Below are 18,097 nucleotides of genomic sequence, written 5' to 3' on the forward strand. Positions count from 1 at the left end.
TGACCTGGGCCCTTCAAGGCAAGAACCGCTGAACTGGGCCCCGCCGTCTCAAGAACCGCTGGACTGGGCCCTTCAAGGCAAGAACCGCTGAACTGGGCCCCGCCGTCTCAAGAACCGCTGAACTGGGCCCCGCCGTCTCAAGAACCGCTGAACTGGGCCCCGCCGTCTCAAGAACCGCTGACCTGGGCCCTTCAAGGCAAGAACCGCTGAACTGGGCCCCGCCGTCTCAAGAACCGCTGAACTGGGCCCCGCCGTCTCAAGAACCGCTGAACTGGGCCCTTCAAGGCAAGAACCGCTGAACTGGGCCCCGCCGTCTCAAGAACCGCTGGACTGGGCCCTTCAAGGCAAGAACCGCTGGCCCTTTGGCAGACGTGGCAGGGCAGGATCTATCTCGCGCAGGGCTGCAGGATGTCCTCTGGCCAACTTGCCTCCTCCAGTGGCAGTGGGGTCTGTTATGGACTGTTTGGACTGTGGCTTTGCTCTCCCCAGGATGGCCCAGTGGGCGGGCCACCCACTGTATGGACTGTATGGACTGTGGCTTTGCTCTCCCCAGGATGGCCCAGTGGGCAGGCCACCCACTGTATGGACTGTATGGACTGTGGCTTTGCTCTCCCCAGGATGGCCCAGTGGGCAGGCCACCCACTGTATGGACTGTTTGGACTGTGGCTTTGCTCTCCCCAGGATGGCCCAGTGGGCAGGCCACCCACTGTATGGACTGTTTGGACTGTGGCTTTGCTCTCCCCAGGATGGCCCAGTGGGCAGGCCACCCACTGTATGGACTGTATGGACTGTGGCTTTGCTCTCCCCAGGATGGCCCAGTGGGCAGGCCACCCACTGTATGGACTGTATGGACTGTGGCTTTGCTCTCCCCAGGATGGCCCAGTGGGCAGGCCACCCACTGTATGGACTGTTTGGACTGTGGCTTTGCTCTCCCCAGGATGGCCCAGTGGGCAGGCCACCCACTGTATGGACTGTTTGGACTGTGGCTTTGCTCTCCCCAGGATGGCCCAGTGGGCAGGCCACCCACTGTATGGACTGTATGGACTGTGGCTTTGCTCTCCCCAGGATGGCCCAGTGGGCAGGCCACCCACTGTATGGACTGTATGGACTGTGGCTTTGCTCTCCCCAGGATGGCCCAGTGGGCAGGCCACCCACTGTATGGACTGTATGGACTGTGGCTTTGCTCTCCCCAGGATGGCCCAGTGGGCAGGCCACCCACTGTATGGACTGTATGGACTGTGGCTTTGCTCTCCCCAGGATGGCCCAGTGGGCAGGCCACCCACTGTATGGACTGTATGGACTGTGGCTTTGCTCTCCCCAGGATGGCCCAGTGGGCAGGCCACCCACTGTATGGACTGTATGGACTGTGGCTTTGCTCTCCCCAGGATGGCCCAGTGGGCAGGCCACCCACTGTATGGACTGTATGGACTGTGGCTTTGCTCTCCCCAGGATGGCCCAGTGGTCATGGAGTCCCCTCGTGGATCTGGCGTCGTGTACTCAAGTGGCTGAGGTGCCCCCCCTTCCCTTCCCCCTGAGGTGCCTGTCCTATTTTCTTTCTGATGCCCCTGCAGTGTTCTCTCCGTGGAGTTCTTGTCGTGGGACTGGGCCTTGCCCCTTTGCACAGGACCCCTGTGATCCACGGACAGTGGTTGGACTACATTTAGTAGCTGTATATATTTTGTACATAGTTTATTTCAATATATCTGGCCGTTTATGATCTCTTCTTTTGGTCTTTGCATTATTTCGGAGGGGGGTGGTTTGTGGGTTGTGACAGTGATCTGTGGGAATGCTTTGATGTGTGTGTTGTAGTGGGTGTGGGTGGGTGGGTGTGTGCCGGTAATCTTTTCCCTCCCCTGTGTCGTAGGTGCAGTACTCACCGATGTCTTCCGCGCCGCCGGGCGTGCTCCTGGTATATGAGGAGGAATAGGAGTGCGGGGATGACCTGCAACTCTGGCTCCATACTGCCGGAATCTCCCGTGGAGTGCGTAGAGGTGAGCGTTTTCCCGTTCGTAGTCTGTTTCCGCCCTGTTCTTATCGGCGGTGCTCCCGCCCCGGAAAAGGTGGCAGATTGGTGGGTCGTAATAGGGTGGGCGGTACTTTGTCTGCCGCCGGGCTGTTGGCGGGAACCGCCGCGCTGTTTGTTTGTACCGCTGTGGCGGTCGGAGTGTTAAGTTGGCGGGCTGTGTTGGCGGTTCCCGCCAGGGTCAGAATGCCATTTTTAATACCGCCGGTCTGTTCGCGGTCCGACCGCCGCCTCTCCGCCGACCGCCAGGGTCAGAATGAGGGCCTACATTTTTAAATCTTCTGTTTACTGATAATGTAAATGGGGCATAATTTAATTAACAAGCCTCCATAAACCATGAGTAGAGGAATCAAAAGTGGGGTATTACTGCAATTGAAGAAATACAGTTTTGATCTTAACCTTGAAACTGAAAAAGGAAACAAACTTCACACTGATTTTCAATGGTAATTCCACAACCAAAAAATACTCTCATTTGATTAGACGTATCATAGGTATTAATCTTGTTTTCTCTTTCAAAATAATTAACATATGAAATGCACTGTAGAAGTTAAGAATATGGTCAGAAAGAAATGAGCAAAAAGAAACTATCTCATTTCCTGGACATAGAGAAGATAGAGGAAAATCTACTTGTGTTAAAATGTGGATAGACAACATCTGTTTCTGATTTTCACCTCTACAGATTCAATATTTAATCATTTGTATTTTATATTTTCATGGAGCTACAAAGAAAGATATGGCTACATACACATCGATGGCTATATACAAGTTTATATGTATAAGTATATAAAGTGAAGATTATATTTTCTGAGACTAAAATTCTTAAAAGTCAACGGCATATTAAATTCTAAAAGGTTGGAAGGTCCCACTGAGATTTGAACTCGGATGACTGGATTCAGAGTCCAGAGTGCTGACCATTACAGCATGGAACCCTCCATGAGTTTAGATTTTTTGCCATTGTGAAAGAAATGAATGCCTCAGTGGGTAGCTTTATTGTTGCTGCAAAAACTATATCCCAATTGGATATTAATAGTAAAAAGAGTTATAATGCTATTTGTATTTTTTGAATGGCATCCTTCCATAAGTATTTTAAATATGTAAAAGTTTACCATATTATGAAAGTTATAAAATGTTGTTCGTTTTTGATTGTACGACAATAAAACCTTTTAAATTTACAAATTGCTGCAGCAGTATCTCTGTCTCTGGTAGAGGTGGTTCCATGGTATAATGGTTAGCTCTTTGAAATTTGAATTCAATTATCTGACTTCATCTTTAGTGGGCCGTTTTGTTGCTCATGAACTACTACTCATCTGTCAGCTTTGCTCATTGATTGCACACAGCAAATACCAGTAGGCTGAAATAGTCATTACATTATTGTTTTCTAAATGTCTTTCAGCTGTTTGAAAGTTGTAGAAACTCAAAATGTGCAATACATGTGACACAAAGGTCTTGTCAAAATACCTAGACATTTTTAAATCATATCCTGTTTTTCTCAAACACATTTCAGAGAGCTAATTCACAACACTACCTTTTTAACCTTCCTGTTATTGATCAGGACAAGATAGCACATTTTAAAGTAGACGCAGTCCTCAAAACAAAACTAGAGGAATCAAAATTGCAGCATTATTGAGATACAAGATTTGTCATTCTGAACATTAGTGTTGGACTTGTGTAGTAGAAAGGTCCTCAGACAGATTTTCAAGAGTCAATCTGCAATCATAAAGTATAATCTTTTGATTAGATGTATTATAGGTAGATACTGATCTGATTTTCTTTTCACCACTATACACAACTCATGCGCACTGTATAAATCAGCTATATTGTTACAAAAACAATGAGCAAAAAACAACTATCTCAATTTCTGAATATATAGAAAAAAGAGGAAAAGATACTCATGATTCAAATGTGGGTAGGCATCAACTCTTTGTTATTTTCACCTCTACTAGCTATGTTTAGTTATGATTTATATGTTTATATTTTAATATAGTCATACACACTCGCACTGCTACATATGCATAAATACTTATCTATAGGGTAATAAGTCACAGTAAGTTCTTAAATATTACATTTTTCAAACCAAAAATTCCAACAAGTAAAGGCAAACAATAATCTTACAGCTCAGGAAGGTCAAACTGAAATTTGAACAGGGATCACTGCATTAAGTGTTCAAGGTGCCTACCATTACATTATGGACGGCTTCTGTAATAGTGTGAAGTTTCCATTGTTACCGAAGATAATTCCTCAGTTTGCCGCTTATATGTTATTGCAAAAAGATACCCCATGTGGTAAGGAATATCCAACAAAGTTTAATGTTATATAACTGCTTTGGGCAACATCCTTTCCAAGCAGTTTTAAATATGCAAATGTTTACCAAAATATGAAATTAATAAAATGCTGTTCATCTTAGTTTGCGTAATATTAAAAACTACCATATTTCAAAATTGCTGCAGCAATTTGTGCTTTTTTTTTTAGCATGAGTGGTTCTATGATGGTTAGCACTTGGGCCTTTGAATCCAGCTATCTGAGTTCAAATCGCTGTGGGGCCATTTTACAAATATATAAGGGATTTTTTCAAACTCATTTCAGAAGGATTACTCAAGACACTACATTTTTTAATCTTCTGTTTACTGATAATGTAAATGGGGCATAATTTAAATAACAAGCTTCCATAAACCATGAGTAGGGGAATCAAAAGTGGGGTATTACTGCGATTGAAGAAATACAGTTTTGATCTTAACCTTGAAACTGAAAAAGGAAACAAACTTCACACTGATTTTCAATGGTAATTCCACAATCAAAAAATACTCTCATTTGATTAGACGTATCATAGGTATTAATCTTGTTTTCTCTTTCAAAATAATTAACATATGAAATGCACTGTAGAAGTTAAGAATATGGTCAGAAAGAAATGAGCAAAAAGAAACTATCTCATTTCCTGGACATGGAGAAGATAGAGGAAAATCTACTTGTGTTAAAATGTGGATAGACAACATCTGTTTCTGATTTTCACCTCTACAGATTCAATATTTAATCATTTGTATTTTATATTTTCATGGAGCTACAAAGAAAGATATGGCTACATACACATCAATAGCTATATACAAGTTTATATGTATAAGTATAGAAAGTGAAGATTATATTTTCTGAGACTAAAATTCTTAAAAGTCAATGGCATATTAAATTCTAAAAGGTTGGAAGGTCCCACCGAGATTTGAACTCGGATCACTGGATTCAGAGTCCAGAGTGCTGACCATTACACCATGGAACCCTCCATGAGTTGAGATTTTTTGCCATTGTGAAAGAAGAGAATGCCTCAGTTGGTAGCTTTATTGTTGCTGCAAAAACTATATCCCAATTGGATATTAATAGTAAAAAGAGTTATAATGCTATTTGTATTTTTTGAATGGCATCCTTCCATAAGTATTTTAAATATGTAAAAGTTTACCATATTATGAAAGTTATAAAATGTTGTTCGTTTTTGATTGTACAACAATAAAACCTTTTAAATTTACAAATTGCTGCAGCAGTATCTCTGTCTCTGGTAGAGGTGGTTCCATGGTATAATGGTTAGCTCTTTGAAATTTGAATTCAATTATCTGACTTCATCTTTAGTGGGCCGTTTTGTTGCTCATGAACTACTACTCATATGTCAGCTTTGCTCATTGATTGCACACAGCAAATACCAGTAGGCTGAAATAGTCATTACATTATTGTTTTCTAAATGTCTTTCAGCTGTTTGCAAGTTGTAGAAACTCAAAATGTGCAATACATGTGACACAAAGGTCTTGTCAAAATACCTAGACATTTTTAAATCATATCCTGTTTTTCTCAAACACATTTCAGAGAGCTAATTCACAACACTACCTTTTTAACCTTCCTGTTATTGATCAGGACAAGATAGCACATTTTAAAGTAGACGCAGTCCTCAAAACAAAACTAGAGGAATCAAAATTGCAGCATTATTGAGATACAAGATTTGTCATTCTGAACATTAGTGTTGGACTTGTGTAGTAGAAAGGTCCTCAGACAGATTTTCAAGAGTCAATCTGCAATCATAAAGTATAATCTTTTGATTAGATGTATTATAGGTAGATACTGATCTGATTTTCTTTTCACCACTATACACAACTCATGCGCACTGTATAAATCAGCTATATTGTTACAAAAACAATGAGCAAAAAACAACTATCTCAATTTCTGAATATATAGAAAAAAGAGGAAAAGATACTCATGATTCAAATGTGGATAGGCATCAACTCTTTGTTATTTTCACCTCTACTAGCTATGTTTAGTTATGATTTATATGTTTATATTTTAATATAGTCATACACACTTGCACTGCTACATATGCATAAATACTTATCTATAGGGTAATAAGTCACAGTAAGTTCTTAAATATTACATTTTTCAAACCAAAAATTCCAACAAGTAAAGGCAAACAATAATCTTACAGCTCAGGAAGGTCAAACTGAAATTTGAACAGGGATCACTGGATTAAGTGTTCAAGGTGCCTACCATTACATTATGGACGGCTTCTGTACTAGTGTGAAGTTTCCATTGTTACCGAAGATAATTCCTCAGTTTGCCGCTTATATGTTATTGCAAAAAGATACCCCATGTGGTAAGGAATATCCAACAAAGTTTAATGTTATATAACTGCTTTGGGCAACATCCTTTCCAAGCAGTTTTAAATATGCAAATGTTTACCAAAATATGAAATTAATAAAATGCTGTTCATCTTCGTTTGCGTAATATTAAAAACTACCATATTTCAAAATTGCTGCAGCAATTTGTGCTTTTTTTTTTAGCAAGTGTGGGTCTATGATGGTTAGCACTTGGGCCTTTGAATCCAGCTATCTGAGTTCAAATCGCTGTGGGGCCATTTTACAAATATATAAGGGATTTTTTCAAACTCATTTCAGAAGGATTACTCAAGACACTACATTTTTAAATCTTCCGTTTACTGATAATGTAAATGGGGCATAATTTAATTAACAAGCCTCCATAAACCATGAGTAGAGGAATCAAAAGTGGGGTATTACTGCGATTGAAGAAATACAGTTTTGATCTTAACCTTGAAACTGAAAAAGGAAACAAACTTCACACTGATTTTCAATGGTAATTCCACAACCAAAAAATACTCTCATTTGATTAGACGTATCATAGGTATTAATCTTGTTTTCTCTTTCAAAATAATTAACATATGAAATGCACTGTAGAAGTTAAGAATATGGTCAGAAAGAAATGAGCAAAAAGAAACTATCTCATTTCCTGGACATAGAGAAGATAGAGGAAAATCTACTTGTGTTAAAATGTGGATAGACAACATCTGTTTCTGATTTTCACCTCTACAGATTCAATATTTAATCATTTGTATTTTATATTTTCATGGAGCTACAAAGAAAGATATGGCTACATACACATCGATGGCTATATACAAGTTTATATGTATAAGTATATAAAGTGAAGATTATATTTTCTGAGACTAAAATTCTTAAAAGTCAATGGCATATTAAATTCTAAAAGGTTGGAAGGTCCCACCGAGATTTGAACTCGGATCACTGGATTCAGAGTCCAGAGTGCTGACCATTACAACATGGAACCCTCCATGAGTTTAGATTTTTTGCCATTGTGAAAGAAATGAATGCCTCAGTGGGTAGCTTTATTGTTGCTGCAAAAACTATATCCCAATTGGATATTAATAGTAAAAAGAGTTATAATGCTATTTGTATTTTTTGAATGGCATCCTTCCATAAGTATTTTAAATATGTAAAAGTTTACCATATTATGAAAGTTATAAAATGTTGTTCGTTTTTGATTGTACAACAATAAAACCTTTTAAATTTACAAATTGCTGCAGCAGTATCTCTGTCTCTGGTAGAGGTGGTTCCATGGTATAATGGTTAGCTCTTTGAAATTTGAATTCAATTATCTGACTTCATCTTTAGTGGGCCGTTTTGTTGCTCATGAACTACTACTCATCTGTCAGCTTTGCTCATTGATTGCACACAGCAAATACCAGTAGGCTGAAATAGTCATTACATTATTGTTTTCTAAATGTCTTTCAGCTGTTTGCAAGTTGTAGAAACTCAAAATGTGCAATACATGTGACACAAAGGTCTTGTCAAAATACCTAGACATTTTTAAATCATATCCTGTTTTTCTCAAACACATTTCAGAGAGCTAATTCACAACACTACCTTTTTAACCTTCCTGTTATTGATCAGGACAAGATAGCACATTTTAAAGTAGACGCAGTCCTCAAAACAAAACTAGAGGAATCAAAATTGCAGCATTATTGAGATACAAGATTTGTCATTCTGAACATTAGTGTTGGACTTGTGTAGTAGAAAGGTCCTCAGACAGATTTTCAAGAGTCAATCTGCAATCATAAAGTATAATCTTTTGATTAGATGTATTATAGGTAGATACTGATCTGATTTTCTTTTCACCACTATACACAACTCATGCGCACTGTATAAATCAGCTATATTGTTACAAAAACAATGAGCAAAAAACAACTATCTCAATTTCTGAATATATAGAAAAAAGAGGAAAAGATACTCATGATTCAAATGTGGATAGGCATCAACTCTTTGTTATTTTCACCTCTACTAGCTATGTTTAGTTATGATTTATATGTTTATATTTTAATATAGTCATACACACTCGCACTGCTACATATGCATAAATACTTATCTATAGGGTAATAAGTCACAGTAAGTTCTTAAATATTACATTTTTCAAACCAAAAATTCCAACAAGTAAAGGCAAACAATAATCTTACAGCTCAGGAAGGTCAAACTGAAATTTGAACAGGGATCACTGGATTAAGTGTTCAAGGTGCCTACCATTACATTATGGACGGCTTCTGTACTAGTGTGAAGTTTCCATTGTTACCGAAGATAATTCCTCAGTTTGCCGCTTATATGTTATTGCAAAAAGATACCCCATGTGGTAAGGAATATCCAACAAAGTTTAATGTCATATAACTGCTTTGGGCAACATCCTTTCCAAGCAGTTTTAAATATGCAAATGTTTACCAAAATATGAAATTAATAAAATGCTGTTCATCTTAGTTTGCGTAATATTACAAAACTACCATATTTCAAAATTGCTGCAGCAATTTGTGCTTTTTTTTTTGCATGAGTGGTTCTATGATGTAAGGGTTAGCACTTGGGCCTTTGAATCCAGCTATCTGAGTTCAAATCGCTGAGGGGCCATTTTACAAATATATCAGGGTTTTTTTCAAACACATTTGAGAAGGATTACTCAAGACACTACATTTTTAAATCTTCTGTTTACTGATAATGTAAATGGGGCATAATTTAATTAACAAGCCTCCATAAACCATGAGTAGAGGAATCAAAAGTGGGGTATTACTGCAAGTGAAGAAATACAGTTTTGATCTTAACCTTGAAACTGAAAAAGGAAACAAACTTCACACTGATTTTCAATGGTAATTCCACAACCAAAAAATACTCTCATTTGATTAGACGTATCATAGGTATTAATCTTGTTTTCTCTTTCAAAATAATTAACATATGAAATGCACTGTAGAAGTTAAGAATATGGTCAGAAAGAAATGAGCAAAAAGAAACTATCTCATTTCCTGGACATAGAGAAGATAGAGGAAAATCTACTTGTGTTAAAATGTGGATAGACAACATCTGTTTCTGATTTTCACCTCTACAGATTCAATATTTAATCATTTGTATTTTATATTTTCATGGAGCTACAAAGAAAGATATGGCTACATACACATCGATGGCTATATACAAGTTTATATGTATAAGTATATAAAGTGAAGATTATATTTTCTGAGACTAAAATTCTTAAAAGTCAACGGCATATTAAATTCTAAAAGGTTGGAAGGTCCCACTGAGATTTGAACTCGGATGACTGGATTCAGAGTCCAGAGTGCTGACCATTACAGCATGGAACCCTCCATGAGTTTAGATTTTTTGCCATTGTGAAAGAAATGAATGCCTCAGTGGGTAGCTTTATTGTTGCTGCAAAAACTATATCCCAATTGGATATTAATAGTAAAAAGAGTTATAATGCTATTTGTATTTTTTGAATGGCATCCTTCCATAAGTATTTTAAATATGTAAAAGTTTACCATATTATGAAAGTTATAAAATGTTGTTCGTTTTTGATGGTACAACAATAAAACCTTTTAAATTTACAAATTGCTGCAGCAGTATCTCTGTCTCTGGTAGAGGTGGTTCCATGGTATAATGGTTAGCTCTTTGAAATTTGAATTCAATTATCTGACTTCATCTTTAGTGGGCCGTTTTGTAGCTCATGAACTACTACTCATCTGTCAGCTTTGCTCATTGATTGCACACAGCAAATACCAGTAGGCTGAAATAGTCATTACATTATTGTTTTCTAAATGTCTTTCAGCTGTTTGAAAGTTGTAGAAACTCAAAATGTGCAATACATGTGACACAAAGGTCTTGTCAAAATACCTAGACATTTTTAAATCATATCCTGTTTTTCTCAAACACATTTCAGAGAGCTAATTCACAACACTACCTTTTTAACCTTCCTGTTATTGATCAGGACAAGATAGCACATTTTAAAGTAGACGCAGTCCTCAAAACAAAACTAGAGGAATCAAAATTGCAGCATTATTGAGATACAAGATTTGTCATTCTGAACATTAGTGTTGGACTTGTGTAGTAGAAAGGTCCTCAGACAGATTTTCAAGAGTCAATCTGCAATCATAAAGTATAATCTTTTGATTAGATGTATTATAGGTAGATACTGATCTGATTTTCTTTTCACCACTATACACAACTCATGCGCACTGTATAAATCAGCTATATTGTTACAAAAACAATGAGCAAAAAACAACTATCTCAATTTCTGAATATATAGAAAAAAGAGGAAAAGATACTCATGATTCAAATGTGGGTAGGCATCAACTCTTTGTTATTTTCACCTCTACTAGCTATGTTTAGTTATGATTTATATGTTTATATTTTAATATAGTCATACACACTCGCACTGCTACATATGCATAAATACTTATCTATAGGGTAATAAGTCACAGTAAGTTCTTAAATATTACATTTTTCAAACCAAAAATTCCAACAAGTAAAGGCAAACAATAATCTTACAGCTCAGGAAGGTCAAACTGAAATTTGAACAGGGATCACTGCATTAAGTGTTCAAGGTGCCTACCATTACATTATGGACGGCTTCTGTAATAGTGTGAAGTTTCCATTGTTACCGAAGATAATTCCTCAGTTTGCCGCTTATATGTTATTGCAAAAAGATACCCCATGTGGTAAGGAATATCCAACAAAGTTTAATGTTATATAACTGCTTTGGGCAACATCCTTTCCAAGCAGTTTTAAATATGCAAATGTTTACCAAAATATGAAATTAATAAAATGCTGTTCATCTTAGTTTGCGTAATATTAAAAACTACCATATTTCAAAATTGCTGCAGCAATTTGTACTTTTTTTTTTAGCATGAGTGGTTCTATGATGGTTAGCACTTGGGCCTTTGAATCCAGCTATCTGAGTTCAAATCGCTGTGGGGCCATTTTACAAATATATAAGGGATTTTTTCAAACTCATTTCAGAAGGATTACTCAAGACACTACATTTTTTAATCTTCTGTTTACTGATAATGTAAATGGGGCATAATTTAAATAACAAGCTTCCATAAACCATGAGTAGGGGAATCAAAAGTGGGGTATTACTGCGATTGAAGAAATACAGTTTTGATGTTAACCTTGAAACTGAAAAAGGAAACAAACTTCACACTGATTTTCAATGGTAATTCCACAATCAAAAAATACTCTCATTTGATTAGACGTATCATAGGTATTAATCTTGTTTTCTCTTTCAAAATAATTAACATATGAAATGCACTGTAGAAGTTAAGAATATGGTCAGAAAGAAATGAGCAAAAAGAAACTATCTCATTTCCTGGACATGGAGAAGATAGAGGAAAATCTACTTGTGTTAAAATGTGGATAGACAACATCTGTTTCTGATTTTCACCTCTACAGATTCAATATTTAATCATTTGTATTTTATATTTTCATGGAGCTACAAAGAAAGATATGGCTACATACACATCAATAGCTATATACAAGTTTATATGTATAAGTATAGAAAGTGAAGATTATATTTTCTGAGACTAAAATTCTTAAAAGTCAATGGCATATTAAATTCTAAAAGGTTGGAAGGTCCCACTGAGATTTGAACTCGGATCACTGGATTCAGAGTCCAGAGTGCTGACCATTACACCATGGAACCCTCCATGAGTTGAGATTTTTTGCCATTGTGAAAGAAGAGAATGCCTCAGTTGGTAGCTTTATTGTTGCTGCAAAAACTATATCCCAATTGGATATTAATAGTAAAAAGAGTTATAATGCTATTTGTATTTTTTGAATGGCATCCTTCCATAAGTATTTTAAATATGTAAAAGTTTACCATATTATGAAAGTTATAAAATGTTGTTCGTTTTTGATTGTACAACAATAAAACCTTTTAAATTTACAAATTGCTGCAGCAGTATCTCTGTCTCTGGTAGAGGTGGTTCCATGGAATAATGGTTAGCTCTTTGAAATTTGAATTCAATTATCTGACTTCATCTTTAGTGGGCCGTTTTGTTGCTCATGAACTACTACTCATATGTCAGCTTTGCTCATTGATTGCACACAGCAAATACCAGTAGGCTGAAATAGTCATTACATTATTGTTTTCTAAATGTCTTTCAGCTGTTTGCAAGTTGTAGAAACTCAAAATGTGCAATACATGTGACACAAAGGTCTTGTCAAAATACCTAGACATTTTTAAATCATATCCTGTTTTTCTCAAACACATTTCAGAGAGCTAATTCACAACACTACCTTTTTAACCTTCCTGTTATTGATCAGGACAAGATAGCACATTTTAAAGTAGACGCAGTCCTCAAAACAAAACTAGAGGAATCAAAATTGCAGCATTATTGAGATACAAGATTTGTCATTCTGAACATTAGTGTTGGACTTGTGTAGTAGAAAGGTCCTCAGACAGATTTTCAAGAGTCAATCTGCAATCATAAAGTATAATCTTTTGATTAGATGTATTATAGGTAGATACTGATCTGATTTTCTTTTCACCACTATACACAACTCATGCGCACTGTATAAATCAGCTATATTGTTACAAAAACAATGAGCAAAAAACAACTATCTCAATTTCTGAATATATAGAAAAAAGAGGAAAAGATACTCATGATTCAAATGTGGATAGGCATCAACTCTTTGTTATTTTCACCTCTACTAGCTATGTTTAGTTATGATTTATATGTTTATATTTTAATATAGTCATACACACTTGCACTGCTACATATGCATAAATACTTATCTATAGGGTAATAAGTCACAGTAAGTTCTTAAATATTACATTTTTCAAACCAAAAATTCCAACAAGTAAAGGCAAACAATAATCTTACAGCTCAGGAAGGTCAAACTGAAATTTGAACAGGGATCACTGGATTAAGTGTTCAAGGTGCCTACCATTACATTATGGACGGCTTCTGTACTAGTGTGAAGTTTCCATTGTTACCGAAGATAATTCCTCAGTTTGCCGCTTATATGTTATTGCAAAAAGATACCCCATGTGGTAAGGAATATCCAAAAAAGTTTAATGTTATATAACTGCTTTGGGCAACATCCTTTCCAAGCAGTTTTAAATATGCAAATGTTTACCAAAATATGAAATTAATAAAATGCTGTTCATCTTCGTTTGCGTAATATTAAAAACTACCATATTTCAAAATTGCTGCAGCAATTTGTGCTTTTTTTTTTAGCAAGTGTGGTTCTATGATGGTTAGCACTTGGGCCTTTGAATCCAGCTATCTGAGTTCAAATCGCTGTGGGGCCATTTTACAAATATATAAGGGATTTTTTCAAACTCATTTCAGAAGGATTACTCAAGACACTACATTTTTAAATCTTCCGTTTACTGATAATGTAAATGGGGCATAATTTAATTAACAAGCCTCCATAAACCATGAGTAGAGGAATCAAAAGTGGGGTATTACTGCGATTGAAGAAATACAGTTTTGATCTTAACCTTGAAACTGAAAAAGGAAACAAACTTCACACTGATTTTCAATGGTAATTCCACAACCAAAAAATACTCTCATTTGATTAGACGTATCATAGGTATTAATCTTGTTTTCTCTTTCAAAATAATTAACATATGAAATGCACTGTAGAAGTTAAGAATATGGTCAGAAAGAAATGAGCAAAAAGAAACTATCTCATTTCCTGGACATGGAGAAGATAGAGGAAAATCTACTTGTGTTAAAATGTGGATAGACAACATCTGTTTCTGATTTTCACCTCTACAGATTCAATATTTAATCATTTGTATTTTATATTTTCATGGAGCTACAAAGAAAGATATGGCTACATACACATCAATAGCTATATACAAGTTTATATGTATAAGTATAGAAAGTGAAGATTATATTTTCTGAGACTAAAATTCTTAAAAGTCAATGGCATATTAAATTCTAAAAGGTTGGAAGGTCCCACCGAGATTTGAACTCGGATCACTGGATTCAGAGTCCAGAGTGCTGACCATTACACCATGGAACCCTCCATGAGTTGAGATTTTTTGCCATTGTGAAAGAAGAGAATGCCTCAGTTGGTAGCTTTATTGTTGCTGCAAAAACTATATCCCAATTGGATATTAATAGTAAAAAGAGTTATAATGCTATTTGTATTTTTTGAATGGCATCCTTCCATAAGTATTTTAAATATGTAAAAGTTTACCATATTATGAAAGTTATAAAATGTTGTTCGTTTTTGATTGTACAACAATAAAACCTTTTAAATTTACAAATTGCTGCAGCAGTATCTCTGTCTCTGGTAGAGGTGGTTCCATGGTATAATGGTTAGCTCTTTGAAATTTGAATTCAATTATCTGACTTCATCTTTAGTGGGCCGTTTTGTTGCTCATGAACTACTACTCATATGTCAGCTTTGCTCATTGATTGCACACAGCAAATACCAGTAGGCTGAAATAGTCATTACATTATTGTTTTCTAAATGTCTTTCAGCTGTTTGCAAGTTGTAGAAACTCAAAATGTGCAATACATGTGACACAAAGGTCTTGTCAAAATACCTAGACATTTTTAAATCATATCCTGTTTTTCTCAAACACATTTCAGAGAGCTAATTCACAACACTACCTTTTTAACCTTCCTGTTATTGATCAGGACAAGATAGCACATTTTAAAGTAGACGCAGTCCTCAAAACAAAACTAGAGGAATCAAAATTGCAGCATTATTGAGATACAAGATTTGTCATTCTGAACATTAGTGTTGGACTTGTGTAGTAGAAAGGTCCTCAGACAGATTTTCAAGAGTCAATCTGCAATCATAAAGTATAATCTTTTGATTAGATGTATTATAGGTAGATACTGATCTGATTTTCTTTTCACCACTATACACAACTCATGCGCACTGTATAAATCAGCTATATTGTTACAAAAACAATGAGCAAAAAACAACTATCTCAATTTCTGAATATATAGAAAAAAGAGGAAAAGATACTCATGATTCAAATGTGGATAGGCATCAACTCTTTGTGATTTTCACCTCTACTAGCTATGTTTAGTTATGATTTATATGTTTATATTTTAATATAGTCATACACACTTGCACTGCTACATATGCATAAATACTTATCTATAGGGTAATAAGTCACAGTAAGTTCTTAAATATTACATTTTTCAAACCAAAAATTCCAACAAGTAAAGGCAAACAATAATCTTACAGCTCAGGAAGGTCAAACTGAAATTTGAACAGGGATCACTGGATTAAGTGTTCAAGGTGCCTACCATTACATTATGGACGGCTTCTGTACTAGTGTGAAGTTTCCATTGTTACCGAAGATAATTCCTCAGTTTGCCGCTTATATGTTATTGCAAAAAGATACCCCATGTGGTAAGGAATATCCAACAAAGTTTAATGTTATATAACTGCTTTGGGCAACATCCTTTCCAAGCAGTTTTAAATATGCAAATGTTTACCAAAATATGAAATTAATAAAATGCTGTTCATCTTCGTTTGCGTAATATTAAAAACTACCATATTTCAAAATTGCTGCAGCAATTTGTGCTTTTTTTTTTAGCATGTGTGGTTCTATGATGGTTAGCACTTGGGCCTTTGAATCCAGCTATCTGAGTTCAAATCGCTGTGGGGCCATTTTACAAATATATAAGGGATTTTTTCAGACTCATTTCAGAAGGATTACTCAAGACACTACATTTTTAAATCTTCCGTTTACTGATAATGTAAATGGGGCACAATTTAATTAACAAGCCTCCATAAACCATGAGTAGAGGAATCAAAGGTGGGGTATTACTGCGATTGAAGAAATACAGTTTTGATGTTAACCTTGAAACTGAAAAAGGAAACAAACTTCACACTGATTTTCAATGGTAATTCCACAATCAAAAAATACTCTCATTTGATTAGACGTATCATAGGTATTAATCTTGTTTTCTTTTTCAAAATAATTAACATATGAAATGCACTGTAGAAGTTAAGAATATGGTCAGAAAGAAATGAGCAAAAAGAAACTATCTCATTTCCTGGACATGGAGAAGATAGAGGAAAATCTACTTGTGTTAAAATGTGGATAGACAACATCTGTTTCTGATTTTCACCTCTACAGATTCAATATTTAATCATTTGTATTTTATATTTTCATGGAGCTACAAAGAAAGATATGGCTACATACACATCAATAGCTATATACAAGTTTATATGTATAAGTATAGAAAGTGAAGATTATATTTTCTGAGACTAAAATTCTTAAAAGTCAATGGCATATTAAATTCTAAAAGGTTGGAAGGTCCAACCGAGATTTGAACTCGGATCACTGGATTCAGAGTCCAGAGTGCTGACCATTACAGCATGGAACCCTCCATGAGTTTAGATTTTTTGCCATTGTGAAAGAAAAGAATGCCTCAGTGGGTAGCTTTATTGTTGCTGCAAAAACTATATCCCAATTGGATATTAATAGTAAAAAGAGTTATAATGCTATTTGTATTTTTTTAATGGCATCCTTCCATAAGTATTTTAAATATGTAAAAGTTTACCATGTTATGAAAGTTATAAAATGTCGTTCGTTTTTGATTGTACAACAATAAAACCTTTTACATTTACAAATTGCTGCAGCAGTATCTCTGTCTCTGGTAGAGGTGGTTCCATGGTATAATGGTTAGCTCTTTTAAATTTGAATTCAATTATCTGACTTCATCTTTAGTGGGCCGTTTTGTTGCTCATGAACTACTACTCATCTGTCAGCTTTGCTCATTGATTGCACACAGCAAATACCAGTAGGCTGAAATAGTCATTACATTATTGTTTTCTAAATGTCTTTCAGCTGTTTGAAAGTTGTAGAAACTCAAAATGTGCAATACATGTGACACAAAGGTCTTGTCAAAATACCTAGACATTTTTAAATCATATCCTGTTTTTCTCAAACACATTTCAGAGAGCTAATTCACAACACTACCTATTTAACCTTCCTGTTATTGATCAGGACAAGATAGCACATTTTAAAGTAGACGCAGTCCTCAAAACAAAACTAGAGGAATCAAAATTGCAGCATTATTGAGATACAAGATTTGTCGTTCTGAACATTAGTGTTGGACTTGTGTAGTAGAAAGGTCCTAAGACAGATTTTCAAGAGTCAATCTGCAATCATAAAGTATAATCTTTTGATTAGATGTATTATAGGTAGATACTGATCTGATTTTCTTTTCACCACTATACACAACTCATGCGCACTGTATAAATCAGCTATATTGTTACAAAAACAATGAGCAAAAAACAACTACCTCAATTTCTGAATATATAGAAAAAAGAGGAAAAGATACTCATGATTCAAATGTGGATAGGCATCAACTCTTTGTTATTTTCACCTCTACTAGCTATGTTTAGTTATGATTTATATGTTTATATTTTAATATAGTCATACACACTCGCACTGCTACATATGCATAAATACTTATCTATAGGGTAATAAGTCACAGTAAGTTCT

At 35.8% G+C, this 18,097-nt stretch overlaps 5 non-coding genes across 5 annotated transcripts; all 5 read right to left on the reverse strand.

The window, feature by feature from the left end:
• Nucleotides 1-5,216: 5,216 nt before the first annotated feature.
• Nucleotides 5,217-5,288, reverse strand: TRNAQ-CUG (transfer RNA glutamine (anticodon CUG)). Its single transcript has one exon. It is a non-coding gene; the product is annotated as a tRNA-Gln (tRNA).
• A 2,264-nt stretch (nt 5,289-7,552) lies between these two features.
• TRNAQ-CUG (transfer RNA glutamine (anticodon CUG)) lies at nt 7,553-7,624 on the reverse strand. Its single transcript has one exon. It is a non-coding gene; the product is annotated as a tRNA-Gln (tRNA).
• Nucleotides 7,625-12,229: 4,605 nt separating this feature from the next.
• On the reverse strand, nt 12,230-12,301 carry TRNAQ-CUG (transfer RNA glutamine (anticodon CUG)). The gene has a single exon. It is a non-coding gene; the product is annotated as a tRNA-Gln (tRNA).
• A 2,264-nt stretch (nt 12,302-14,565) lies between these two features.
• Nucleotides 14,566-14,637, reverse strand: TRNAQ-CUG (transfer RNA glutamine (anticodon CUG)). Its single transcript has one exon. It is a non-coding gene; the product is annotated as a tRNA-Gln (tRNA).
• A 2,264-nt stretch (nt 14,638-16,901) lies between these two features.
• TRNAQ-CUG (transfer RNA glutamine (anticodon CUG)) lies at nt 16,902-16,973 on the reverse strand. The gene has a single exon. It is a non-coding gene; the product is annotated as a tRNA-Gln (tRNA).
• Between the last annotated feature and the right edge of the window lie 1,124 nt (nt 16,974-18,097).

Source organism: Pleurodeles waltl, chromosome 2_1 (assembly GCF_031143425.1).
Source record: "Pleurodeles waltl isolate 20211129_DDA chromosome 2_1, aPleWal1.hap1.20221129, whole genome shotgun sequence".
NCBI classification, from domain to species: domain Eukaryota; kingdom Metazoa; phylum Chordata; class Amphibia; order Caudata; family Salamandridae; genus Pleurodeles; species Pleurodeles waltl.